Source organism: Oncorhynchus clarkii, chromosome 7, assembly GCF_045791955.1.
Source record: "Oncorhynchus clarkii lewisi isolate Uvic-CL-2024 chromosome 7, UVic_Ocla_1.0, whole genome shotgun sequence".
NCBI classification, from domain to species: domain Eukaryota; kingdom Metazoa; phylum Chordata; class Actinopteri; order Salmoniformes; family Salmonidae; genus Oncorhynchus; species Oncorhynchus clarkii.
In genome coordinates this window covers 15,165,122-15,190,292 of record NC_092153.1, presented here as the reverse complement: position 1 = coordinate 15,190,292, position 25,171 = coordinate 15,165,122, and the positions used below count along the sequence as shown (strand labels likewise).

The 25,171-nt window shown below is 44.1% G+C and overlaps 26 non-coding genes across 26 annotated transcripts; all 26 read right to left on the bottom strand.

The window, feature by feature from the left end:
- Positions 1 to 937: 937 nt before the first annotated feature.
- Positions 938 to 1,009, bottom strand: trnam-cau (transfer RNA methionine (anticodon CAU)). The gene has a single exon. It is a non-coding gene; the product is annotated as a tRNA-Met (tRNA).
- Positions 1,010 to 1,208: 199 nt separating this feature from the next.
- trnam-cau (transfer RNA methionine (anticodon CAU)) lies at positions 1,209 to 1,280 on the bottom strand. The gene has a single exon. It is a non-coding gene; the product is annotated as a tRNA-Met (tRNA).
- A 199-nt stretch (positions 1,281 to 1,479) lies between these two features.
- Positions 1,480 to 1,551, bottom strand: trnam-cau (transfer RNA methionine (anticodon CAU)). The gene has a single exon. It is a non-coding gene; the product is annotated as a tRNA-Met (tRNA).
- Positions 1,552 to 2,784: 1,233 nt separating this feature from the next.
- trnam-cau (transfer RNA methionine (anticodon CAU)) lies at positions 2,785 to 2,856 on the bottom strand. The gene has a single exon. It is a non-coding gene; the product is annotated as a tRNA-Met (tRNA).
- A 1,012-nt stretch (positions 2,857 to 3,868) lies between these two features.
- Positions 3,869 to 3,940, bottom strand: trnam-cau (transfer RNA methionine (anticodon CAU)). Its single transcript has one exon. It is a non-coding gene; the product is annotated as a tRNA-Met (tRNA).
- A 470-nt stretch (positions 3,941 to 4,410) lies between these two features.
- On the bottom strand, positions 4,411 to 4,482 carry trnam-cau (transfer RNA methionine (anticodon CAU)). Its single transcript has one exon. It is a non-coding gene; the product is annotated as a tRNA-Met (tRNA).
- Positions 4,483 to 4,952: 470 nt separating this feature from the next.
- On the bottom strand, positions 4,953 to 5,024 carry trnam-cau (transfer RNA methionine (anticodon CAU)). The gene has a single exon. It is a non-coding gene; the product is annotated as a tRNA-Met (tRNA).
- A 472-nt stretch (positions 5,025 to 5,496) lies between these two features.
- Positions 5,497 to 5,568, bottom strand: trnam-cau (transfer RNA methionine (anticodon CAU)). Its single transcript has one exon. It is a non-coding gene; the product is annotated as a tRNA-Met (tRNA).
- A 542-nt stretch (positions 5,569 to 6,110) lies between these two features.
- On the bottom strand, positions 6,111 to 6,183 carry trnar-ccu (transfer RNA arginine (anticodon CCU)). Its single transcript has one exon. It is a non-coding gene; the product is annotated as a tRNA-Arg (tRNA).
- Positions 6,184 to 8,703: 2,520 nt separating this feature from the next.
- Positions 8,704 to 8,775, bottom strand: trnam-cau (transfer RNA methionine (anticodon CAU)). The gene has a single exon. It is a non-coding gene; the product is annotated as a tRNA-Met (tRNA).
- Positions 8,776 to 14,619: 5,844 nt separating this feature from the next.
- On the bottom strand, positions 14,620 to 14,691 carry trnam-cau (transfer RNA methionine (anticodon CAU)). Its single transcript has one exon. It is a non-coding gene; the product is annotated as a tRNA-Met (tRNA).
- Positions 14,692 to 15,432: 741 nt separating this feature from the next.
- On the bottom strand, positions 15,433 to 15,504 carry trnam-cau (transfer RNA methionine (anticodon CAU)). The gene has a single exon. It is a non-coding gene; the product is annotated as a tRNA-Met (tRNA).
- A 1,236-nt stretch (positions 15,505 to 16,740) lies between these two features.
- Positions 16,741 to 16,812, bottom strand: trnat-cgu (transfer RNA threonine (anticodon CGU)). The gene has a single exon. It is a non-coding gene; the product is annotated as a tRNA-Thr (tRNA).
- Positions 16,813 to 17,011: 199 nt separating this feature from the next.
- On the bottom strand, positions 17,012 to 17,083 carry trnam-cau (transfer RNA methionine (anticodon CAU)). The gene has a single exon. It is a non-coding gene; the product is annotated as a tRNA-Met (tRNA).
- Positions 17,084 to 17,823: 740 nt separating this feature from the next.
- On the bottom strand, positions 17,824 to 17,895 carry trnam-cau (transfer RNA methionine (anticodon CAU)). The gene has a single exon. It is a non-coding gene; the product is annotated as a tRNA-Met (tRNA).
- Positions 17,896 to 18,636: 741 nt separating this feature from the next.
- Positions 18,637 to 18,708, bottom strand: trnam-cau (transfer RNA methionine (anticodon CAU)). Its single transcript has one exon. It is a non-coding gene; the product is annotated as a tRNA-Met (tRNA).
- Positions 18,709 to 19,720: 1,012 nt separating this feature from the next.
- Positions 19,721 to 19,792, bottom strand: trnam-cau (transfer RNA methionine (anticodon CAU)). The gene has a single exon. It is a non-coding gene; the product is annotated as a tRNA-Met (tRNA).
- Positions 19,793 to 20,797: 1,005 nt separating this feature from the next.
- trnar-ucu (transfer RNA arginine (anticodon UCU)) lies at positions 20,798 to 20,869 on the bottom strand. Its single transcript has one exon. It is a non-coding gene; the product is annotated as a tRNA-Arg (tRNA).
- Positions 20,870 to 21,339: 470 nt separating this feature from the next.
- On the bottom strand, positions 21,340 to 21,411 carry trnam-cau (transfer RNA methionine (anticodon CAU)). The gene has a single exon. It is a non-coding gene; the product is annotated as a tRNA-Met (tRNA).
- A 742-nt stretch (positions 21,412 to 22,153) lies between these two features.
- Positions 22,154 to 22,225, bottom strand: trnam-cau (transfer RNA methionine (anticodon CAU)). Its single transcript has one exon. It is a non-coding gene; the product is annotated as a tRNA-Met (tRNA).
- A 199-nt stretch (positions 22,226 to 22,424) lies between these two features.
- On the bottom strand, positions 22,425 to 22,496 carry trnam-cau (transfer RNA methionine (anticodon CAU)). The gene has a single exon. It is a non-coding gene; the product is annotated as a tRNA-Met (tRNA).
- Positions 22,497 to 22,966: 470 nt separating this feature from the next.
- trnam-cau (transfer RNA methionine (anticodon CAU)) lies at positions 22,967 to 23,038 on the bottom strand. The gene has a single exon. It is a non-coding gene; the product is annotated as a tRNA-Met (tRNA).
- Positions 23,039 to 23,237: 199 nt separating this feature from the next.
- Positions 23,238 to 23,309, bottom strand: trnam-cau (transfer RNA methionine (anticodon CAU)). The gene has a single exon. It is a non-coding gene; the product is annotated as a tRNA-Met (tRNA).
- Positions 23,310 to 23,508: 199 nt separating this feature from the next.
- On the bottom strand, positions 23,509 to 23,580 carry trnam-cau (transfer RNA methionine (anticodon CAU)). The gene has a single exon. It is a non-coding gene; the product is annotated as a tRNA-Met (tRNA).
- Positions 23,581 to 24,050: 470 nt separating this feature from the next.
- Positions 24,051 to 24,122, bottom strand: trnam-cau (transfer RNA methionine (anticodon CAU)). Its single transcript has one exon. It is a non-coding gene; the product is annotated as a tRNA-Met (tRNA).
- Positions 24,123 to 24,321: 199 nt separating this feature from the next.
- On the bottom strand, positions 24,322 to 24,393 carry trnam-cau (transfer RNA methionine (anticodon CAU)). Its single transcript has one exon. It is a non-coding gene; the product is annotated as a tRNA-Met (tRNA).
- Between the last annotated feature and the right edge of the window lie 778 nt (positions 24,394 to 25,171).

The following is a 25,171-nucleotide window of genomic DNA, read 5'->3' as shown; positions in this document are numbered from 1 at the left end:
AACCCACAATCCCTGGCTTTGGAGTCCAGTGTCTTAGGCCACTGGGATACTGTGTAAACAATATGACCTATACGAACTGTTGGAAGAGGTAAACAAAAAATTATAATGGCACTGAGACATGCCATGAAACAACACATTTAAAAAAAATGTTGTTCGCACTTAAAATGAACTGTTCAGCAGAGGATGGTTTCGATCCATCGACCTCTGGGTTATGGGCCCAGCACGCTCCCGCTGCGCCACTCTGCTCTCAGCCACTTCAGAAAAGAATAGAACTCACAATCCATGGCTTAGGAGTCCAGTGTGTTAGGCCACTGGGATACTGTGTAAACAGTATGACCTATACGAACTGTTGGAAGAGGTAAAAAAATATATATAATGGCACTGAGACAAGCCCATGAAACGACACATTTTTTTAAAATGTTGTTCGCACTTAAAATAAACTGTTTAGCAGAGGATGGCTTCGATCCGTCGACCTCTGGGTTATTGGCCCAGCACGCTCCCGCTGCGCCACTCTGCTTACATCCACCCCAGATGGGACTTGAACCCACAATCCCTGGCTTAGGAGGCTGTTGGAAGAGGTAAAAAAAAAATGATAATGGCACTGAGACATGCCCATGAAACGACACATTTTTTTAAAATGTTGTTCGCACTTAAAATAAACTGTTTAGCAGAGGATGGTTTCGATCCATCGACCTCTGGGTTATGGGCCCAGCACGCTTCCGCTGCACCACTAAGCTCTCAGACTCTTCAGAAAAGACTAGAACTCACAATCCATGGCTTAGGAGTCCAGTGTCTTAGGCCACTGGGATACTGTGTAAACAGTATGACCTATACGAACTGTTGGAAGAGGTAAAAAAAATATATATAATGGCACTGAGACATGCCCATGAAATGACACATTTTTAAAAAATGTTGTTCGCACTTAAAATAAACTGTTTAGCAGAGGATGGTTTCGATCCATCGACCTCTGGGTTATGGGCCCAGCACGCTTCCGCTGCGCCACTCTGCTCTCAGCCACTTCAGAAAAGACTAGAACTCACAATCCATGGCTTAGGAGTCCAGTGTCTTAGGCCACTGGGATACTGTGTAAACAGTATGACCTATACGAACTGTTGGAAGAGGTAAACAAAAAATTATAATGGCACTGAGACATGCCCATGAAACGACACATTTAAAAAAAATGTTGTTCGCACTTAAAATAAACTGTTTAGCAGAGGATGGTTTCGATCCATCGACCTCTGGGTTATGGGCCCAGCACGCTTCCGCTGCGCCACTCTGCTCTCAGCCTCTTCAGAAAAGACTAGAACTCACAATCCATGGCTTAGGAGTCCAGTGTCTTAGGCCACTGGGATACTGTGTAAACAGTATGACCTATACGAACTGTTGGAAGAGGTAAAAAAATATATATAATGGCACTGAGACATGCCCATGAATTGACACATTTAAAAAAAAAATTGTTCGCACTTAAAATAAACTGTTTAGCAGAGGATGGTTTCGATCCATCGACCTCTGGGTTATGGGCCCAGCACGCTTCCGCTGCGCCACTCTGCTCTCAGCCACTTCAGAAAAGACTAGAACTCACAATCCATGGCTTAGGAGTCCAGTGTGTTAGGCCACTGGGATACTGTGTAAACAGTATGACCTATACGAACTGTTGGAAGAGGTAAAAAAAAAATATATAATGGAACTGAGACATGCCCATGAAACGACACATTTAAAAAAAATGTTGTTCGCACTTAAAATAAACTGTTTAGAAGAGGATGGTTTCGATCCATCGACCTCTGGGTTCTGGGCCCAGCACGCTCCCGCTGCGCCACTCTGCTTCCATCCACGCCAGATGGGACTTGAACCCACAATCCCTGGCTTTGGAGTCCAGTGTCTTAGGCCACTGGGATACTGTGTAAACAATATGACCTATACGAACTGTTGGAAGAGGTAAACAAAAAATTATAATGGCACTGAGACATGCCATGAAACAACACATTTAAAAAAAATGTTGTTCGCACTTAAAATGAACTGTTCAGCAGAGGATGGTTTCGATCCATCGACCTCTGGGTTATGGGCCCAGCACGCTCCCGCTGCGCCACTCTGCTCTCAGCCACTTCAGAAAAGAATAGAACTCACAATCCATGGCTTAGGAGTCCAGTGTGTTAGGCCACTGGGATACTGTGTAAACAGTATGACCTATACGAACTGTTGGAAGAGGTAAAAAAATATATATAATGGCACTGAGACAAGCCCATGAAACGACACATTTTTTTAAAATGTTGTTCGCACTTAAAATAAACTGTTTAGCAGAGGATGGCTTCGATCCGTCGACCTCTGGGTTATTGGCCCAGCACGCTCCCGCTGCGCCACTCTGCTTACATCCACCCCAGATGGGACTTGAACCCACAATCCCTGGCTTAGGAGGCTGTTGGAAGAGGTAAAAAAAAAATGATAATGGCACTGAGACATGCCCATGAAACGACACATTTTTTTAAAATGTTGTTCGCACTTAAAATAAACTGTTTAGCAGAGGATGGTTTCGATCCATCGACCTCTGGGTTATGGGCCCAGCACGCTTCCGCTGCACCACTAAGCTCTCAGACTCTTCAGAAAAGACTAGAACTCACAATCCATGGCTTAGGAGTCCAGTGTCTTAGGCCACTGGGATACTGTGTAAACAGTATGACCTATACGAACTGTTGGAAGAGGTAAAAAAAATATATATAATGGCACTGAGACATGCCCATGAAATGACACATTTTTAAAAAATGTTGTTCGCACTTAAAATAAACTGTTTAGCAGAGGATGGTTTCGATCCATCGACCTCTGGGTTATGGGCCCAGCACGCTTCCGCTGCGCCACTCTGCTCTCAGCCACTTCAGAAAAGACTAGAACTCACAATCCATGGCTTAGGAGTCCAGTGTGTTAAGCCACTGGGATACTGTGTAAACAGTATGACCTATACGAACTGTTGGAAGAGGTAAAAAAAAAATATATAATGGCACTGAGACATGCCCATGAAACGACACATTTAAAAAAAAATTTGTTCGCACTTAAAATAAACTGTTTAGCAGAGGATGGTTTCGATCCATCGACCTCTGGATTATGGGCCCAGCACGCTCCCGCTGCGCCACTCTGCTTCCATCCACCTCGGATGGGACTTGAACCCACAATCCCTGGCTTAGGAGTCCAGTGTCTTAGGCCACTGGGATACTGTGTAAACAGTATGACCTATACGAACTGTTGGAAGAGGTAAACAAAAAATTATAATGGCACTGAGACATGCCATGAAACGACACATTTAAAAAAAATGTTGTTCGCACTTAAAATAAACTGTTTAGCAGAGTATGGTTTCGATCCATCGACCTCTGGGTTATGGGCCCAGCACGCTCCCGCTGCGCCACTCTGCTCTCAGCCACTTCAGAAAAGACTAGAACTCACAATCCATGGCTTAGGAGTCCAGTGTGTTAGGCCACTGGGATACTGTTTAAACAGTATGACCTATACGAACTGTTGGAAGAGGTAAAAAAATATATATAATGGCACTGAGACATGCCCATGAAACGACACATTTTTTTAAAATGTTGTTCGCACTTAAAATAAACTGTTTAGCAGAGGATGGTTTCGATCCATCGACCTCTGGGTTATGGGCCCAGCACGCTTCCGCTGTGCCACTCTGCTCTCAGCCACTTCAGAAAAGACTAGAACTCACAATCCATGGCTTAGGAGTCCAGTGTCTTAGGCCACTGGGATACTGTGTAAACAGTGTGACCTATACGAACTGTTGGAAGAGGTAAAAAAATATATATAATGGCACTGAAACATGCCCATGAAACGACACATTTTTTAAAAATGTTGTTCACACTTAAAATAAACTGTTTAGCAGAGGATGGTTTCGATCCATCGACCTCTGGGTTATGGGCCCAGCACGCTTCCGCTGCGCCACTCTGCTTCCATCCACCTCGGATGGGACTTGAACCCACAATCCCTGGCTTAGGAGTCCAGTGTCTTAGGCCACTGGGATACTGTGTAAACAGTATGACCTATACGAACTGTTGGAAGAGGTAAACAAAAAATTATAATGGCACTGAGACATGCCCATGAAACGACACATTTTTTAAAAATGTTGTTCGCACTTAAAATAAACTGTTTAGCAGAGGATGGTTTCGATCCATCGACCTCTGGGTTATGGGCCCAGCACGCTTCCGCTGTGCCACTCTGCTCTCAGCCACTTCAGAAAAGACTAGAACTCACAATCCATGGCTTAGGAGTCCAGTGTCTTAGGCCACTGGGATACTGTGTAAACAGTATGACCTATACGAACTGTTGGAAGAGGTAAAAAAATATATATAATGGCACTGAAACATGCCCATGAAACGAAACATTTTTTAAAAATGTTGTTCGCACTTAAAATAAACTGTTTAGCAGAGGATGGTTTCGATCCATCGACCTCTGGGTTATGGGCCCAGCACGCTTCCGCTGCGCCACTCTGCTTCCATCCACCTCGGATGGGACTTGAACCCACAATCCCTGGCTTAGGAGTCCAGTGTCTTAGGCCACTGGGATACTGTGTAAACAGTATGACCTATACGAACTGTTGGAAGAGGTAAACAAAAAATTATAATGGCACTGAGACATGCCCATGAAACGACACATTTAAAAAAAAAATTGTTCGCACTTAAAATAAACTGTTTAGCAGAGGATGGTTTCGATCCATCGACCTTTGGGTTATGGGCCCAGCACGCTTCCGCTGCGCCACTCTGCTCTCAGCCACTTCAGAAAAGACTAGAACTCACAATCCGTGGCTTAGGAGTCCAGTGTCTTAGGCCACTGGGATACTGTGTAAACAGTATGACCTATACGAACTGTTGGAAGAGGTAAACAAAAAATTATAATGGCACTGAGACATGCCCATGAAACGACACATTTTTTAAAAATGTTGTTCGCACTTAAAATAAACTGTTTAGCAGAGGATGGTTTCGATCCATCGACCTCTGGGTTATGGGCCCAGCACGCTTCCGCTGCGCCACTCTGCTCTCAGCCACTTCAGAAAAGACTAGAACTCACAATCCATGGCTTAGGAGTCCAGTGTGTTAGGCCACTGGGATACTGTGTAAACAGTATGACCTATACGAACTGTTGGAAGAGGTAAAAAAAAAATATATAATGGCACTGAGACATGCCCATGAAACGACACATTTAAAAAAAAATTTGTTCGCACTTAAAATAAACTGTTTAGCAGAGGATGGTTTTGATCCATCAACCTCTGGGTTATGGGCCCAGCACGCTCCAGCTGCGCCACTCTGCTTCCATCCACCTCGGATGGGACTTGAACCCACAATCCCTGGCTTAGGAGTCCAGTGTCTTAGGCCACTGGGATACTGTGTAAACAGTATGACCTATACGAACTGTTGGAAGAGGTAAAAAAAATATATATAATGGCACTGAGACATGCCCATGAAATGACACATTTTTAAAAAATGTTGTTCGCACTTAAAATAAACTGTTTAGCAGAGGATGGTTTCGATCCATCGACCTCTGGGTTATGGGCCCAGCACGCTTCCGCTGCGCCACTCTGCCACTTCAGAAAAGACTAGAACTCACAATCCATGGCTTAGGAGTCCAGTGTGTTAGGCCACTGGGATACTGTGTAAACAGTATGACCTATACGAACTGTTGGAAGAGGTAAAAAAATATATATAATGGCACTGAAACATGCCCATGAAACGACACATTTAAAAAAAATGTTGTTCGCACTTAAAATAAACTGTTTAGCAGAGGATTGTTTCGATCCATCGACCTCTGGGTTATGGGCCCAGCACGCTCCCGCTGCGCCACTCTGCTCTCAGCCACTTCAGAAAAGACTAGAACTCACAATCCATGGCTTAGGAGTCCAGTGTGTTAGGCCACTGGGATACTGTGTAAACAGTATGACCTATACGAACTGTTGGAAGAGGTAAAAAAAAAATATATAATTGACCTGAGACATGCCCATGATACGACAAATTTTTTAAAAATGTTGTTCGCACTTAAAATAAACTGTTTAGCAGAGGATGGTTTCGATCCGTCGACCTTTGGGTTATGGGCCCAGCACGCTCCCGCTGCGGCACTCTGCTTCCATCCACCCCAGATGGGACTTGAACCCACAATCCCTGGCTTAGGAGGCCAGTGTCTTATCCATTAGGCTACTGGGGCACTGTCTAACTTTGGCAAATAGTACGAACTGATAGAAGCAGTAAAAACAATGTGTACTGATAGCACTGAGACACGCAAATGAAATTTAGCTTTCTAATTTCTGTTTGCGTTTCATTTTTGAAAAGAATCTGTTTAGCAGAGGATGGTTTTGATGCATCGACCTCTGGGTTATGGGCCCAGCACACTTCCGCTGCGCCACTCTGCTCTCAGCCACTTCAGAAAAGACTAGAACTCACAATCCATGGCTTAGGAGTCCAGTGTCTTAGGCCACTGGGATACTGTGTAAACAGTATGACCTATACGAACTGTTGGAAGAGGTAAAAAAATATATATAATGGCACTGAGACATGCCCATGAAAAGACACATTTTTAAAAATGTTGTTCGCACTTAAAATAAACTGTTTAGCAGAGGATGGTGTCGATCCATCGACCTCTGGGTTATGGGCCCAGCACGCTTCCGCTGCGCCACTCTGCTCTCAGCCACTTCAGAAAAGACTAGAACTCACAATCCATGGCTTAGGAGTCCAGTGTGTTAGGCCACTGGGATACTGTGTAAACAGTATGACCTATACGAACTGTTGGAAGAGGTAAAAAAAAAATTATAATGGCACTGAGACATGCCCATGAAACGACACATTTAAATAAAATGTTGTTCGCACTTAAAATAAACTGTTTAGCAGAGGATGGTTTCGATCCATTGACCTCTTGGTTATGGGCCCAGCACACTCCCGCTGCGCCACTCTGCTTCCATCGACCCCAGATGGAACTAGAACCCACAATCCCTGGTTTAGGAGGCTGTTGGAAGAGGTAAAAAAAAAATTATAATGGCACTGAGACATGCCCATGAAACGACACATTTTTTAAAAATGTTGTTCGCACTTAAAATAAACTGTTTAGCAGAGGATGGTTTCGATCCATCGACCTCTGGGTTATGGGCCCAGCACGCTTCCGCTGCACCACTAAGCTCTCAGACTCTTCAGAAAAGACTAGAACTCACAATCCATGGCTTAGGAGTCCAGTGTCTTAGGCCACTGGGATACTGTGTAAACAGTATGACCTATACGAACTGTTGGAAGAGGTAAAAAAAATATATATAATGGCACTGAGACATGCCCATGAAATGACACATTTTTTAAAAATGTTGTTCGCACTTAAAATAAACTGTTTAGCAGAGGATGGTTTCGATCCATCGACCTCTGGGTTATGGGCCCAGCACGCTCCCGCTGTGCCACTCTGCTTCCATCCACCTCGGATGGGACTTGAACCCACAATCCCTGGCTTAGGAGTCCAGTGTCTTAGGCCACTGGGATACTGTGTAAACAGTATGACCTATACGAACTGTTGGAAGAGGTAAACAAAAAATTATAATGGCACTGAGACATGCCATGAAACGACACATTTAAAAAAAATGTTGTTCGCACTTAAAATAAACTGTTTAGCAGAGGATGGTTTCGATCCATCGACCTCTGGGTTATGGGCCCAGCACGCTCCCGCTGCGCCACTCTGCTCTCAGCCACTTCAAAAAAGACTAGAACTCACAATCCATGGCTTAGGAGTCCAGTGTGTTAGGCCACTGGGATACTGTGTAAACAGTATGACCTATACGAACTGTTGGAAGAGGTAAAAAAATATATATAATGGCACTGAGACATGCCCATGAAACGACACATTTTTTTTAAAATGTTGTTCGCACTTAAAATAAACTGTTTAGCAGAGGATGGTTTCGATCCATCGACCTCTGGGTTATGGGCCCAGCACGCTTCCGCTGTGCCACTCTGCTCTCAGCCACTTCAGAAAAGACTAGAACTCACAATCCATGGCTTAGGAGTCCAGTGTCTTAGGCCACTGGGATACTGTGTAAACAGTATGACCTATATGAACTGTTGGAAGAGGTAAAAAAATATATATAATGGCACTGAAACATGCCCATGAAACGACACATTTTTTAAAAATGTTGTTCGCACTTAAAATAAACTGTTTAGCAGAGGATGGTTTCGATCCATCGACCTCTGGGTTATGGGCCCAGCACGCTCCCGCTGCGCCACTCTGCTCTCAGCCACTTCAAAAAAGACTAGAACTCACAATCCATGGCTTAGGAGTCCAGTGTCTTAGGCCACTGGGATACTGTGTAAACAGTATGACCTATACGAACTGTTGGAAGAGGTAAAAAAATATATATAATGGCACTGAGACATGCCCATGAAACGACACATTTAAAAAAATGTTGTTCACACTTAAAATAAACTCTTTAGCAGAGGATGGTTTCGATCCATCGACCTCTGGGCTATGGGCCCAGCACGCTTCCGCTGCGCCACTCTGCTCTCAGCCACTTCAGAAAAGACTAGAACTCACAATCCGTGGCTTAGGAGTCCAGTGTCTTAGGCCACTGGGATACTGTGTAAACAGTATGACCTATACGAACTGTTGGAAGAGGTAAACAAAAAATTATAATGGCACTGAGACATGCCCATGAAACGACACATTTTTTAAAAATGTTGTTCGCACTTAAAATAAACTGTTTAGCAGAGGATGGTTTCGATCCATCGACCTCTGGGTTATGGGCCCAGCACGCTTCCGCTGCGCCACTCTGCTCTCAGCCACTTCAGAAAAGACTAGAACTCACAATCCATGGCTTAGGAGTCCAGTGTCTTAGGCCACTGGGATACTGTGTAAACAGTATGACCTATACGAACTGTTGGAAGAGGTAAACAAAAAATTATAATGGCACTGAGACATGCCCATGAAACGACACATTTAAAAAAAATGTTGTTCGCACTTAAAATAAACTGTTTAGCAGAGGATGGTTTCGATCAATCGACCTCTGGGTTATGGGCCCAGCACGCTTCCGCTGCGCCACTCTGCTCTCAGCCACTTCAGAAAAGACTAGAACTCACAATCCGTGGCTTAGGAGTCCAGTGTCTTAGGCCACTGGGATACTGTGTAAACAGTATGACCTATACGAACTGTTGGAAGAGGTAAACAAAAAATTATAATGGCACTGAGACATGCCCATGAAACGACACATTTTTTAAAAATGTTGTTCGCACTTAAAATAAACTGTTTAGCAGAGAATGGTTTCGATCCATCGACCTCTGGGTTATGGGGCCAGCACGCTTCCGCTGCGCCACTCTGCTCTCAGCCACTTCAGAAAAGACTAGAACTCACAATCCATGGCTTAGGAGTCCAGTGTCATAGGCCTCTGGGATACTGTGTAAACAGTATGACCTATACGAACTGTTGGAAGAGGTAAAAAAAATATATATAATGGCACTGAGACATGCCCATGAAATGACACATTTTTTAAAAATGTTGTTCGCACTTAAAATAAACTGTTTAGCAGAGGATGGTTTCGATCCATCGACCTCTGGGTTATGGGGCCAGCACGCTCCCGCTGCGCCACTCTGCTTCCATCCACCCCAGATGGGACTTGAACCCACAATCCCTGGCTTAGGAGTCCAGTGTCTTAGGCCACTGGGATACTGTGTAAACAGTATGACCTATACGAACTGTTGGAAGAGGTAAAAAAATATATATAATGGCACTGAGACATGCCCATGAAACGACACATTTTTAAAAAATGTTGTTCGCACTTAAAATAAACTGTTTAGCAGAGAATGGTTTCGATCCATCGACCTCTGGGTTTTGGGCCCAGCACGCTTCCGCTGCGCCACTCTGCTCTCAGCCACTTCAGAAAAGACTAGAACTCACAATCCATGGCTTAGGAGTCCAGTGTCTTAGGCCACTGGGATACTGTGTAAACAGTATGACCTATACGAACTGTTGGAAGAGGTAAAAAAATATATATAATGGCACTGAGACATGCCCATGAAACGACACATTTTTAAAAAATGTTGTTCGCACTTAAAATAATCTGTTTAGCAGAGGATGGTTTCAATCCATCGACCTCTGGGTTATGGGCCCAGCACGCTTCCGCTGCGCCACTCTGCTCTCAGCCACTTCAGAAAAGAATAGAACTCACAATCCGTGGCTTAGGAGTCCAGTGTTTTAGGCCACTGGGATACTGTGTAAACAGTATGACCTATACGAACTGTTGGGAGAGGTAAACAAAAAATTATAATGGCACTGAGACATGCCCATGAAACGACACATTTAAAAAAAATGTTGTTCGCACTCAAAATAACCTGTTTAGCAGAGGATGGCTTCGATCCATCGACCTCTGGGTTATGGGCCCAGCACGCTCCCGCTGCGCCACTCTGCTTCCATCCACCCCATGGGACTTGAACCCACAATCTTAGGCCACTGGGATACTGTGTAAACAGTATGACCTATACGAACTGTTGGAAGAGGTAAAAAAATATATAGAATGGCACTGAGACATGCCCATGAAACGACACATTTAAAAAAAATGTTGTTCGCACTTAAAATAAACTGTTTAGCAGAGGATGGTTTCGATCCATCGACCTCTGAGTTATGGGCCAAGCACGCTTCCGCTGCGCCACTCTGCTCTCAGCCACTTCAGAAAAGACTAGAACTCACAATCCGTGGCTTAGGAGTCCAGTGTCTTAGGCCACTGGGATACTGTGTAAACAGTATGACCTATACGAACTGTTGGAAGAGGTAAACAAAAAATTATAATGGCACTGAGACATGCCCATGAAACGACACATTTAAAAAAAATGTTGTTCGCACTCAAAATAACCTGTTTAGCAGAGGATGGCTTCGATCCATCGACCTCTGGGTTATGGGCCCAGCACGCTCCCGCTGCGCCACTCTGCTTCCATCCACCCCATGGGACTTGAACCCACAATCTTAGGCCACTGGGATACTGTGTAAACAGTATGACCTATACGAACTGTTGGAAGAGGTAAACAAAAAATTATAATGGCACTGAGACATGCCCATGAAACGACACATTTTTTAAAAATGTTGTTCGCACTTAAAATAAACTGTTTAGCAGAGGATGGTTTCGATCAATCGACCTCTGGGTTAGAGGCCCAGCACGCTTCCGCTGCGCCACTCTGCTCTCACCAACTTCGGAAAAGACTAGAACTCACAATCCATGGCTTAGGAGTCCAGTGTCTTAGGCCACTGGGATACTGTGTAAACAGTATGACCTGTACGAACTGTTGGAAGAGGTAAAAAATATATATATAATGGCACTGAGACATGCCCATGAAACGACACATTTAAAAAAAATGTTGTTCGCACTTAAAATAAACTGTTTAGCAGAGGATGGTTTCGATCCATCGACCTCTGAGTTATGGGCCCAGCACGCTTCCACTGCGCCACTCTGCTCTCAGCCACTTCAGAAAATACTAGAACTCACAATCCGTGGCTTAGGAGTCCAGTGTCTTAGGCCACTGGGATACTGTGTAAACAGTATGACCTATACGAACTGTTGGAAGAGGTAAACAAAAAATTATAATGGCACTGAGACATGCCCATGAAACGACACATTTTTTAAAAATGTTGTTCGCACTTACAATAAACTGTTTAGCAGAGGATGGTTTCGATCCATCGACCTCTGGGTTATGGGCCCATCACGCTTCCGCTGCGCCACTCTGCTCTCAGCCACTTCAGAAAAGACTAGAACTCACAATCCATGGCTTAGGAGTCCAGTGTCTTAGGCCACTGGGATACTGTATAAACAGTATGACCTATACGAACTGTTGGAAGAGGTAAACAAAAAATTATAATGGCACTGAGACATGCCCATGAAACGACACATTTAAAAAAAATGTTGTTCGCACTTAAAATAAACTGTTTAGCAGAGGATGGTCTCGATCCATCGACCTCTGGGTTATGGGCCCAGCACGCTTCCGCTGCGCCACTCTGCTCTCAGCCACTTCCGAGAAGACTAGAACTCACAATCCATGGCTTAGGAGTCCAGTGTCTTAGGCCACTGGGATACTGTGTAAACAGTATGACCTATACGAACTGTTGGAAGAGGTAAACAAAAAATTATAATGGCACTGAGACATGCCCATGAAACGACAAATTTTTTAAAAATGTTGTTCGCACTTAAAATTAACTGTTTAGCAGAAGATGGTTTCGATCCATCGACCTCTGGGTTATGGGCCCAGCACGCTTCCGCTGCGCCACTCTGCTCTCAGCCACTTCAGAAAAGAATAGAACTCACAATCCATGGCTTAGGAGTCCAGTGTCTTAGGCCACTGGGAGACTGTGTAAACAGTATGACCTATACAAACTGTTGGAAGAGGTAAAAAAATATATATAATGGCACTGAGACATGGCCATGAAACGACACATTTTTTAAAAATGTTGTTCGCACTTAAAATAAGCTGTTTAGCAGAGGATGGTTTCCATCCATCGACCTCTGGGTTATGTGCCCAGCACGCTTCCGCTGCGCCACTCTGCTCTCAGCCACTTCAGAAAAGACTAGAACTCACAATCCATGGCTTAGGAGTCCAGTGTCTTAGGCCACTGGGATACTGTGTAAACAGTATGACCTATACGAACTGTTGGAAGAGGTAAAAAAATATATATAATGGCACTGAGACATGCCCATGAAACTACACATTTAAAAAAAATGTTGTTCGCACTTAAAATAAACTGTTTAGCAGAGGATGGTTTCGATCCATCGACCTCTGGGTTATGGGCCCAGGACGCTTCCGCTGCGCCACTCTGCTCTCAGCCACTTCAGAAAAGACTAGAACTCACAATCCATGGCTTAGGAGTCCAGTGTCTTAGGCCACTGGGATACTGTGTAAACAGTATGACCTATACGAACTGTTGGAAGAGGTAAATAAAAATATATAATGGCACTGAGACATGGCCATGAAACGACAAATTTTTTTAAAATGTTGTTCGCACTTAAAATAAGCTGTTTAGCAGAGGATGGTTTCGATCCATCGACCTCTGGGTTATGGGCCCAGCACGCTTCCGCTGCGCGACTCTGCTCTCAGCCACGTCACAAAAGACTAGAACTCACAATCCATGGCTTAGGAGTCCAGTGTCTTAGGCCACTGGGATACTGTGTAAACAGTATGACCTATACAAACTGTTGGAAGAGGTAAAAAAATATATATAATGGCACTGAGACATGCCCATGAAACGACACATATTTTAAAAATGTTGTTTGCACTTAAAATAAACTGTTTAGCAGAGTATGGTTTCGATCCATCGACCTCTGGGTTATGGGCCCAGCACGCTTCCGCTGCGCCACTCTGCTCTCAGCCACTTCAGAAAAGACTAGAACTCACAATCCATGGCTTAGGAGTCCAGTGTCTTAGGCCACTGGGATACTGTGTAAACAGTATGACCTATACGAACTGTTGGAAGAGGTAAAAAAATATATATAATGGCACTGAGACATGCCCATGAAACGACACATTTTTTAAAAATGTTGTTCGCACTTAAAATAATCTGTTTAGCAGAGGATGGTTTCAATCCATCGACCTCTGGGTTATGGGCCCAGCACGCTTCCGCTGCGCCACTCTGCTCTCATCCCCTTCAGAAAAGACTAGAACTCACAATCCATGGCTTAGAAGTCCAGTATCTTAGGCCACTGGGATACTGTGTAAACAGTATGACCTATACGAACTGTTGGAAGAGGTAAACAAAAAATTATAATGGCACTGAGACATGCCCATGAAACGACAAATTTTTTAAAAATGTTGTTCGCACTTAAAATTAACTGTTTAGCAGAAGATGTTTTCGATCCATCGACCTCTGGGTCATGGGCCCAGCACGCTTCCGCTGCGCCACTCTGCTCTCAGCCACTTCAGAAAAGAATAGAACTCACAATCCATGGCTTAGGAGTCCAGTGTCTTAGGCCACTGGGATACTGTGTAAACAGTATGACCTATACGAACTGTTGGAAGAGGTAAAAAAATATATATAATGGCACTGAGACATGGCCATGAAACGACACATTTTTTAAAAATGTTGTTCGCACTTAAAATAAGCTGTTTAGCAGAGGATGGTTTCCATCCATCGACCTTTGGGTTATGTGCCCAGCACGCTTCCGCTGCGCCACTCTGCTCTCAGCCACTTCAGAAAAGACTAGAACTCACAATCCATGGCTTAGGAGTCCAGTGTCTTAGGCCACTGGGATACTGTGTAAACAGTATGACCTATACGAACTGTTGGAAGAGGTAAAAAAATATATATAATGGCACTGAGACATGCCCATGAAACGACACATTTAAAAAAAAATGTTGTTCGCACTTAAAATAAACTGTTTAGCAGAGGATGGTTTCGATCCATCGACCACTGGGTTATGGCCCAGCACGCTTCCGCTGCGCCACTCTGCTCTCAGCCACTTCAGAAAAGAATAGAACTCACAATCCATGGCTTAGGAGTCCAGTGTCTTAGGCCACTGGGATACTGTGTAAACAGTATGACCTATACGAACTGTTGGAAGAGGTAAAAAAATATATATAATGGCACTGAGACATGGCCATGAAACGACAAATTTTTAAAAAATGTTGTTTGCACTTAAAATAAGCTGTTTAGCAGAGGATGGTTTCGATCCATCGACCTCTGGGTTATGGGCCCAGCACGCTTCCGCTGCGCCACTCTGCTCTCAGCCACATCAGAAAAGACTAGAACTCACAATCCATGGCTTAGGAGTCCAGTGTCTTAGGCCACTGGGATACTGTGTAAACAGTATGACCTATACGAACTGTTGGAAGAGATAAAAAAAAATATATAATGGCACTGAGACATGCCCATGAAACGACACATTTAAAAAAAATGTTGTTCGCAATTAAAATAAAATGTTTAGCAGAGGATGGTTTCGATCCATCGACCTCTGGGTTATGGGCCCAGCACGCTTCCGCTGCGCGACTCTGCTCTCAGCCACATCACAAAAGACTAGAACTCACAATCCATGGCTTAGGAGTCCAGTATCTTAGGCCACTGGGATACTGTGTAAACAGTATGACCTATACAAACTGTTGGAAGAGGTAAAAAAAAATATATAATGGCACTGAGACATGCCCATGAAACGACACATATTTTAAAAATGTTGTTTGCACTTAAAATAAACTGTTTAGCAGAGTATGGTTTCGATCCATCGACCTCTGGGTTATGGGCCCAGCACTCTTCCGCTGCGCCACTCTGCTCTCAGCCACTTCAGAAAAGACTAGAACTCACAATCCATGGCTTAGGAGTCCAGTGTCTTAGGCCACTGGGATACTGTGTAAACAGTATGACCTATACGAACTGTTGGAAGAGGTAAAAAAATATATATAATGGCACTGAGACATGCCCATGAAACGACACATTTTTAAAAAATGTTGTTCGCACTTAAAATAATCTGTTTAGCAGAGGATGGTTTCGATCCATCGACCTCTGGGTTATGGGCCCAGCACGCTTCCGCTGCGCCACTCTGCTCTCAGCCACTTCAGAAAAGAATAGAACTCACAATCCGTGGCTTAGGAGTCCAGTGTTTTAGGCCACTGGGATACTGTGTAAACAGTATGACCTATACGAACTGTTGGGAGAGGTAAACAAAAAATTATAATGGCACTGAGACATGCCCATGAAACGACACATTTAAAAAAAATGTTGTTCGCACTCAAAATAACCTGTTTAGCAGAGGATGGCTTCGATCCATCGACCTCTGGGTTATGGGCCCAGCACGCTCCCGCTGCGCCACTCTGCTTCCATCCACCCCATGGGACTTGAACCCACAATCTTAGGCCACTGGGATACTGTGTAAACAGTATGACCTATACGAACTGTTGGAAGAGGTAAAAAAATATATAGAATGGCACTGAGACATGCCCATGAAACGACACATTTAAAAAAAATGTTGTTCGCACTTAAAATAAACTGTTTAGCAGAGGATGGTTTCGATCCATCGACCTCTGAGTTATGGGCCAAGCACGCTTCCGCTGCGCCACTCTGCTCTCAGCCACTTCAGAAAAGACTAGAACTCACAATCCGTGGCTTAGGAGTCCAGTGTCTTAGGCCACTGGGATACTGTGTAAACAGTATGACCTATACGAACTGTTGGAAGAGGTAAAAAAATATATAGAATGGCACTGAGACATGCCCATGAAACGACACATTTAAAAAAAATGTTGTTCGCACTCAAAATAACCTGTTTAGCAGAGGATGGCTTCGATCCATCGACCTCTGGGTTATGGGCCCAGCACGCTCCCGCTGCGCCACTCTGCTTCCATCCACCCCATGGGACTTGAACCCACAATCTTAGGCCACTGGGATACTGTGTAAACAGTATGACCTATACGAACTGTTGGAAGAGGTAAACAAAAAATTATAATGGCACTGAGACATGCCCATGAAACGACACATTTTTTAAAAATGTTGTTCGCACTTAAAATAAACTGTTTAGCAGAGGATGGTTTCGATCAATCGACCTCTGGGTTAGAGGCCCAGCACGCTTCCGCTGCGCCACTCTGCTCTCACCAACTTCGGAAAAGACTAGAACTCACAATCCATGGCTTAGGAGTCCAGTGTCTTAGGCCACTGGGATACTGTGTAAACAGTATGACCTGTACGAACTGTTGGAAGAGGTAAAAAATATATATATAATGGCACTGAGACATGCCCATGAAACGACACATTTAAAAAAAATGTTGTTCGCACTTAAAATAAACTGTTTAGCAGAGGATGGTTTCGATCCATCGACCTCTGAGTTACGGGCCCAGCACGCTTCCGCTGCGCCACTCTGCTCTCAGCCACTTCAGAAAATACTAGAACTCACAATCCGTGGCTTAGGAGTCCAGTGTCTTAGGCCACTGGGATACTGTGTAAACAGTATGACCTATACGAACTGTTGGAAGAGGTAAACAAAAAATTATAATGGCACTGAGACATGCCCATGAAACGACACATTTTTTAAAAATGTTGTTCGCACTTACAATAAACTGTTTAGCAGAGGATGGTTTCGATCCATCGACCTCTGGGTTATGGGCCCAGCACGCTTCCGCTGCGCCACTCTGCTCTCAGCCTCTTCAGAAAAGACTAGAACTCACAATCCATGGCTTAGGAGTCCAGTGTCTTAGGCCACTGGGATACTGTGTAAACAGTATGACCTATACGAACTGTTGGAAGAGGTAAAAAAATATATATAATGGCACTGAGACATGCCCATGAAACGACACATTTAAAAAAATGTTGTTCGCACTTAAAATAAACTGTTTAGCAGAGGATGGTTTCGACCCATCGACTTCTGGGTTATGGGCCCAGCACGCTCCCGCTGCGCCACTCTGCTTCCATCCACCCCAGATGGGACTTGAACCCACAATCCCTGGCTTAGGAGTCCAGTGTCTTAGGCCACTGGGATACTGTGTAAACAGTATGACCTATACGAACTGTTGGAAGAGGTAAAAAAATATATATAATGGCACTGAGACATGCCCATGAAACGACACATTTCTTAAAAATGTTGTTCGCACTTAAAATAAACCGTTTAGCAGAGCATGGTTTCTATCCATCGAACTCTGGGTTATGGGCCCAGCACTCTTCCGCTGCGCCACTCTGCTCTCAGCCACTTCAGAAAAGACTAGAACTCACAATCCATGGCTTAGGAGTCCAGTGTCTTAGGCCACTGGGATACTGTGTAAACAGTATGACCTATACGAACTGTTGGAAGAGGTAAACAAAAAATTATAATGGCACTGAGACATGCCCATGAAACGACACATTTAAAAAAAATGTTGTTCGCACTTAAAATAAACTGTTTAGCAGAGGATGGTTTCGATCCATCGACCTCTGGGTTATGGGCCCAGCACGCTTCCGCTGCGCCACTCTGCTCTCAGCCACTTCAGAAAAGACTAGAACTCACAATCCATGGCTTAGGAGTCCAGTGTCCTAGGCCACTGGGATACTGTGTAAACAGTATGACCTATACGAACTGTTGGAAGAGGTAAAAAAATATATATAATGGCACTGAGACATGCCCATGAAACGACACATTTTAAAAAAATGTTGTTCGCACTTAAAATAAACTGTTTAGCAGAGGATGCTTTCGATCCATCGACTTCTGGGTTATGGGCCCAGCACGCTCCCGCTGCGCCACTCTGCTTCCATCCACCCCAGATGGGACTTGAACCCACAATCCCTGGCTTAGGAGTCCAGTGTCTTAGGCCACTGGGATACTGTGTAAACAGTATGACCTATACGAACTGTTGGAAGAGGTAAAAAAATATATATAATGGCACTGAGACATGCCCATGAAACGACACATTTCTTAAAAATGTTGTTCGCACTTAAAATAAACCGTTTAGCAGAGGATGGTTTCTATCCATCGAACTCTGGGTTATGGGCCCAGCACTCTTCCGCTGCGCCACTCTGCTCTCAGCCACTTCAGAAAAGACTAGAACTCACAATCCATGGCTTAGGAGTCCAGTGTCTTAGGCCACTGGGATACTGTGTAAACAGTATGACCTATACGAACTGTTGGAAGAGGTAAACAAAAAATTATAATGGCACTGAGACATGCCCATGAAACGACACATTTAAAAAAAATGTTGTTCGCACTTAAAATAAACTGTTTAGCAGAGGATGGTTTCGATCCATCGACCTCTGGGTTATGGGCCCAGCACGCTTCCGCTGCGCCACTCTGCTCTCAGCCACTTCAGAAAAGACTAGAACTCACAATCCATGGCTTAGGAGTCCAGTGTCCTAGGCCACTGGGATACTGTGTAAACAGTATGACCTATACGAACTGTTGGAAGAGGTAAAAAAATATATATAATGGCACTGAGACATGCCCATGAAACGACACATTTAAAAAAAATGTTGTTCGCACTTAAAATAAACTGTTTACCAGAGGATGGTTTCGATCCATCGACCTCTGGGTTATGGGCCCAGCACGCTTCCGCTGCGCCACTCTGCTCTCAGACACTTCAGAAAAGAATAGAACTCACAATCCGTGGCTTAGGAGTCCAGTGTCTTAGGCCACTGGGATACTGTGTAAACAGTATGACCTATACGAACTGTTGGAAGAGGTAAATAAATATATATAATGGCACTGAGACATGCCCATGAAACGACACATTTTTTAAAAATGTTGTTCGCACTTAAAATAAGCTGTTTAGCAGAGGATGGTTTCGATCCGTCGACCTCTGGGTTATGGGCCCAGCACGCTTCCGCTGCGCCACTCTGCTCTCAGCCACTTCAGAAAAGACTAGAACTCACAATCCTTGGCTTAGGAGTCCAGTGTCTTAGGCCACTGGGATACTGTGTAAACAGTATGACCTATACGAACTGTTGGAAGAGGTAAACAAAAAATGATAATGGCACTGAGACATGCCCATGAAACGACACATTTAAAAAAAATGTTGTTCGCACTTAAAATAAACTGTTTAGCAGAGGATGGTTTCGATCCATCGACCTCTGGGTTATGGGCACAGCACGCTTCCGCTGCGCCACTCTGCTCTCAGACACTTCAGAAAAGAATAGAACTCACAATCCGTGGCTTAGGAGTCCAGTGTCTTAGGCCACTGGGATACTGTGTAAACAGTATGACCTATACGAACTGTTGGAAGAGGTAAATAAATATATATAATGGCACTGAGACATGCCCATGAAACGACACATTTTTTAAAAATGTTGTTCGCACTTAAAATCAGCTGTTTAGCAGAGGATGGTTTCGATCCATCGACCTCTGGGTTATGGGCCCAGCACGCTTCCGCTGCGCCACTCTGCTCTCAGCCACTTCAGAAAAGACTAGAACTCACAATCCATGGCTTAGGAGTTCAGTGTCTTAGGCCACTGGGATACTGTGTAAACAGTATGACCTATACGAACTGTTGGAAGAGGTAAAAAAATATATATAATGGCACTGAGACATGCCCATGAAACAACAAATTAAAAAAAAATGTTGTTCGCACTTAAAATAAGATGTTTAGCAGAGGATGGTTTCGATTCATCGACCTCTGGGCCCAGCACACTTCCGCTGCGCCACTCTGCTCTCAGCCACTTCAGAAAAGACTAGAACTCACAATCCATGGCTTAGGAGTCCAGTGTCTTAGGCCACTGGGATACTGTGTAAACAGTATGACCTATACGAACTGTTGGAAGAGGTAAAAAATATATATAATGGCACTGAGACATGCCCATGAAACGACAAAATGTTTTAAAAATGTTGTTCGCACTTAAAATAAGCTGTTTAGCAGAGGATGGTTTCGATCCACCGACCTCTGGGTTATGGGCCCAGCACACTTCAGCTGCGCCACTCTGCTCTCAGCCACTTCAGAAAAGACTAGAACTCACAATCCGTGGCTTAGGAGTCCAGTGTCTTAGGCCACTGGGATACTGTGTAAACAGTATGACCTATACGAACTGTTGGAAGAGGTAAACAAAAAATTATAATGGCACTGAGACATGCCCATGAAACGACACATTTAAAAAAAATGTTGTTCGCACTTAAAATAAACTGTTTAGCAGAGGATGGTTTCGACCCATCGACCTCTGGGTTATGGGCCCAGCACGCTTCCGCTGCGCCACTCTGCTCTCAGCCAATTCAGAAAAGACTAGAACTCACAATCCATGACTTAGGAGTCCAGTGTCTTAGGCAACTGGGATACTGTGTAAACAGTATGACCTATACGAACTGTTGGAAGAGGTAAACAAATATATAGAATGGCACTGAGACATGCCCATGAAACGACACATTTTTTAAAAATGTTGTTCGCACTTTAAATAAACTGTTTAGCAGAGGATGGTTTCGATCCATCGACCTCTGGGTTAGAGGCCCAGCACGCTTCCGCTGCGCCACTCTGCTCTCACCCACTTTGGAAAAGACTAGAACTCACAATCCATGGCTTAGGAGTCCAGTGTCTTAGGCCACTGGGATACTGTGTAAACAGTATGACCTGTACGAACTGTTGGAAGAGGTAAAAAAATATATATAATGGCACTGAGACATGCCCATGAAACGACAAATTTAAAAAAAATGTTGTTCGCACTTAAAATAAACTGTTTAGCAGAGGATGGTTTCGATCCATCGACCTCTGAGTTATGGGCCCAGCACGCTTCCGCTGCGCCACTCTGCTCTCAGCCACTTCAGAAAATACTAGAACTCACAATCCGTGGCTTAGGAGTCCAGTGTCTTAGGCCACTGGGATACTGTGTAAACAGTATGACCTATACGAACTGTTGGAAGAGGTAAACAAAAAATTATAATGGCACTGAGACATGCCCATGAAACGACACATTTTTTAAAAATGTTGTTCGCACTTACAATAAACTGTTTAGCAGAGGATGGTTTCGATCCATCGACCTCTGGGTTATGGGCCCAGCACGCTTCCGCTGCGCCACTCTGCTCTCAGCCACTTCAGAAAAGACTAGAACTCACAATCCATGGCTTAGGAGTCCAGTGTCTTAGGCCACTGGGATACTGTGTAAACAGTATGACCTATACGAACTGTTGGAAGAGGTAAAAAAATATATATAATGGCACTGAGACATGCCCATGAAACGACACATTTAAAAAAAATGTTGTTCGCACTTAAAATAAACTGTTTAGAAGAGGATGGTTTCGATCCATCGACTTCTGGGTTATGGGCTCAGCACGCTCCCGCTGCGCCACTCTGCTTCCATCCACCCCAGATGGGACTTGAACCCACAATCCCTGGCTTAGGAGTCCAGTGTCTTAGGCCACTGGGATACTGTGTAAACAGTATGACCTATACGAACTGTTGGAAGAGGTAAAAAAATATATATAATGGCACTGAGACATGCCCATGAAACGACACATTTTTTTAAAAATGTTGTTCGCACTTAAAATAAACCGTTTAGCAGAGGATGGTTTCTATCCATCGACCTCTGGGTTATGGGCCCAGCACTCTTCCGCTGCGCCACTCTGCTCTCAGCCACTTCAGAAAAGACTAGAACTCACAATCCATGGCTTAGGAGTCCAGTGTCCTAGGCCACTGGGATACTGTGTAAACAGTATGACCTATACGAACTGTTGGAAGAGGTAAAAAAATATATATAATGGCACTGAGACATGCCCATGAAACGACACATTTAAAAAAAATGTTGTTCGCACTTAAAATAAACTGTTTAGCAGAGGATGGTTTCGATCCATCGACCTCTGGGTTATGGGCCCAGCACGCTTCCGCTGCGCCACTCTGCTCTCAGACACTTCAGAAAAGAATAGAACTCACAATCCGTGGCTTAGAAGTCCAGTGTCTTAGGCCACTGGGATACTGTGTAAACAGTATGACCTATACGAACTGTTGGAAGAGGTAAATAAATATATATAATGGCACTGAGACATGCCCATGAAACGACACATTTTTTTTAAATGTTGTTCGCACTTAAAATAAGCTGTTTAGCAGAGGATGGTTTCGATCCATCGACCTCTGGGTTATGGGCCCAGCACGCTTCCGCTGCGCCACTCTGCTCTCAGCCACTTCAGAAAAGACTAGAACTCACAATCCTTGGCTTAGGAGTCCAGTGTCTTAGGCCACTGGGATACTGTGTAAACAGTATGACCTATACGAACTGTTGGAAGAGGTAAACAAAAAATTATAATGGCACTGAGACATGCCCATGAAACGACACATTTAAAAAAAATGTTGTTCGCACTTAAAATAAACTGTTTAGCAGAGGATGGTTTCGATCCATTGACCTCTGGGTTATGGGCCCAGCACGCTTCCGCTGCGCCACTCTGCTCTCAGACACTTCAGAAAAGAATAGAACTCACAATCCGTGGCTTAGGAGTCCAGTGTCTTAGGCCACTGGGATACTGTGTAAACAGTATGACCTATACGAACTGTTGGAAGAGGTAAATAAATATATATAATGGCACTGAGACATGCCCATGAAACGACAAATTTTTAAAAAATGTTGTTCGCACTTAAAATCAGCTGTTTAGCAGAGGATGGTTTCGATCCATCGACCTCTGGGTTATGGGCCCAGCACGCTTCCGCTGCGCCACTCTGCTCTCAGCCACTTCAGAAAAGACTAGAACTCACAATCCTTGGCTTAGGAGTCCAGTGTCTTAGGCCACTGGGATACTGTGTAAACAGTATGACCTATACGAACTGTTGGAAGAGGTAAACAAAAAATTATAATGGCACTGAGACATGCCCATGAAACGACACATTTAAAAAAAATGTTGTTCGCACTTAAAATAAACTGTTTAGCAGAGGATGGTTTCGATCCATCGACCTCTGGGTTATGGGCCCAGCACGCTTCCGCTGCGCCACTCTGCTCTCAGCCACTTCAGAAAAGACTAGAACTCACAATCCATGGCTTAGGAGTCCAGTGTCTTAGGCCATTGGGATACTGTGTAAACAGTATGACCTATACGAACTGTTGGAAGAGGTAAAAAAATATATATAATGGCACTGAGACATGCCCATAAAACGACACATTTTTAAAAAATGTTGTTCGCACTTAAAATAAGCTGTTTAGCAGAGGATGGTTTCGATCCATCGACCTCTGGGTTATGGGCCCAGCACGCTTCCGCTGCGCCACTCTGCTCTCAGCCACTTCAGAAAAGACTAGAACTCACAATCCTTGGCTTAGGAGTCCAGTGTCTTAGGTCACTGGGATACTGTGTAAACAGTATGACCTATACGAACTGTTGGAAGAGGTAAAAAAATATATATAATGGCACTGAGACATGCCCATGACACGACAAATTTTTTAAAAATGTTGTTCGCACTTAAAATAAACTGTTTAGCAGAGGATGGTTTCGATCCATCGACCTCTGGGTTATGGGCCCAGCACACTTCCGCTGCGCCACTCTGCTCTCAGCCACTTCAGAAAAGACTAGAACTCACAATCCATGGCTTAGGAGTCCAGTGTCTTAGGCCACTGGGATACTGTGTAAACAGTATGACCTATACGAACTGTTGGAAGAGGTAAAAAAATATATATAATGGCACTGAGACATGCCCATGAAACGACACATTTTTAAAAAATGTTGTTCGCACTTAAAATAAGCTGTTTAGCAGAGGATGGTTTCGATCCATCGACCTCTGGGTTATGGGCCCAGCACGCTTCCGCTGCGCCACTCTGCTCTCAGCCACTTCAGAAAAGACTAGAACTCACAATCCTTGGCTTAGGAGTCCAGTGTCTTAGGTCACTGGGATACTGTGTAAACAGTATGACCTATACGAACTGTTGGAAGAGGTAAAAAAATATATATAATGGCACTGAGACATGCCCATGAAACGACACATTTTTTAAAAATGTTGTTCGCACTTAAAATAAGCTGTTTAGCAGAGGATGGTTTCGATCCATCGACCTCTGGGTTATGGGCCCAGCACGCTTCCGCTGCGCCACTCTGCTCTCAGCCACTTCAGAAAAGACTAGAACTCACAATCCTTGGCTTAGGAGTCCAGTGTCTTAGGTCACTGGGATACTGTGTAAACAGTATGACCTATACGAACTGTTGGAAGAGGTAAAAAAAAAATTATAATGGCACTGAGACATGCCCATGAAACGACACATTTTTAAAAAATGTTGTTCGCACTTAAACTGAACTGTTTAGCAGAGGATGGTTTCGATCCATCGACCCTTGGGTTATGGACCCAGCACGCTTCCGCTGCGCCACTCTGCTCTCAGCCACTTCAGAAAAGACTAGAACTCACAATCCATGGCTTAGGAGTCCAGTATCTTAGGCCACTGGGATACTGTGTAAACAGTATGACCTATATGAACTGTTGGAAGAGGTAAAAAAAAATTATAATGGCACTGAGACATTATGCCCATGAAACGACACATTTTTTAAAAATGTTGTTCGCACTTAAAATAAACTGTTTAGCAGAGGATGGTTTCGATCCAGAGACCTCTGGGTTATGGGCCCAGCACGCTTCCGCTGGGCCACTCTGCTCTCAGCCACATCAGAAAAGACTAGAACTCACAATCCATGGCTTGGGAGTCCAGTATCTTAGGCCACTGGGATACTGTGTAAACAGTATGACCTATACGAACTGTTGGAAGAGGTAAAAAAAAAAGTATAATGGCACTGAGACATGCCCATGAAACGACACATTTAAAAAAAATGTTGTTCGCACTTAAAATAAACTGTTTAGCAGAGGATGGTTTCGATCCATCAACTTCTGGG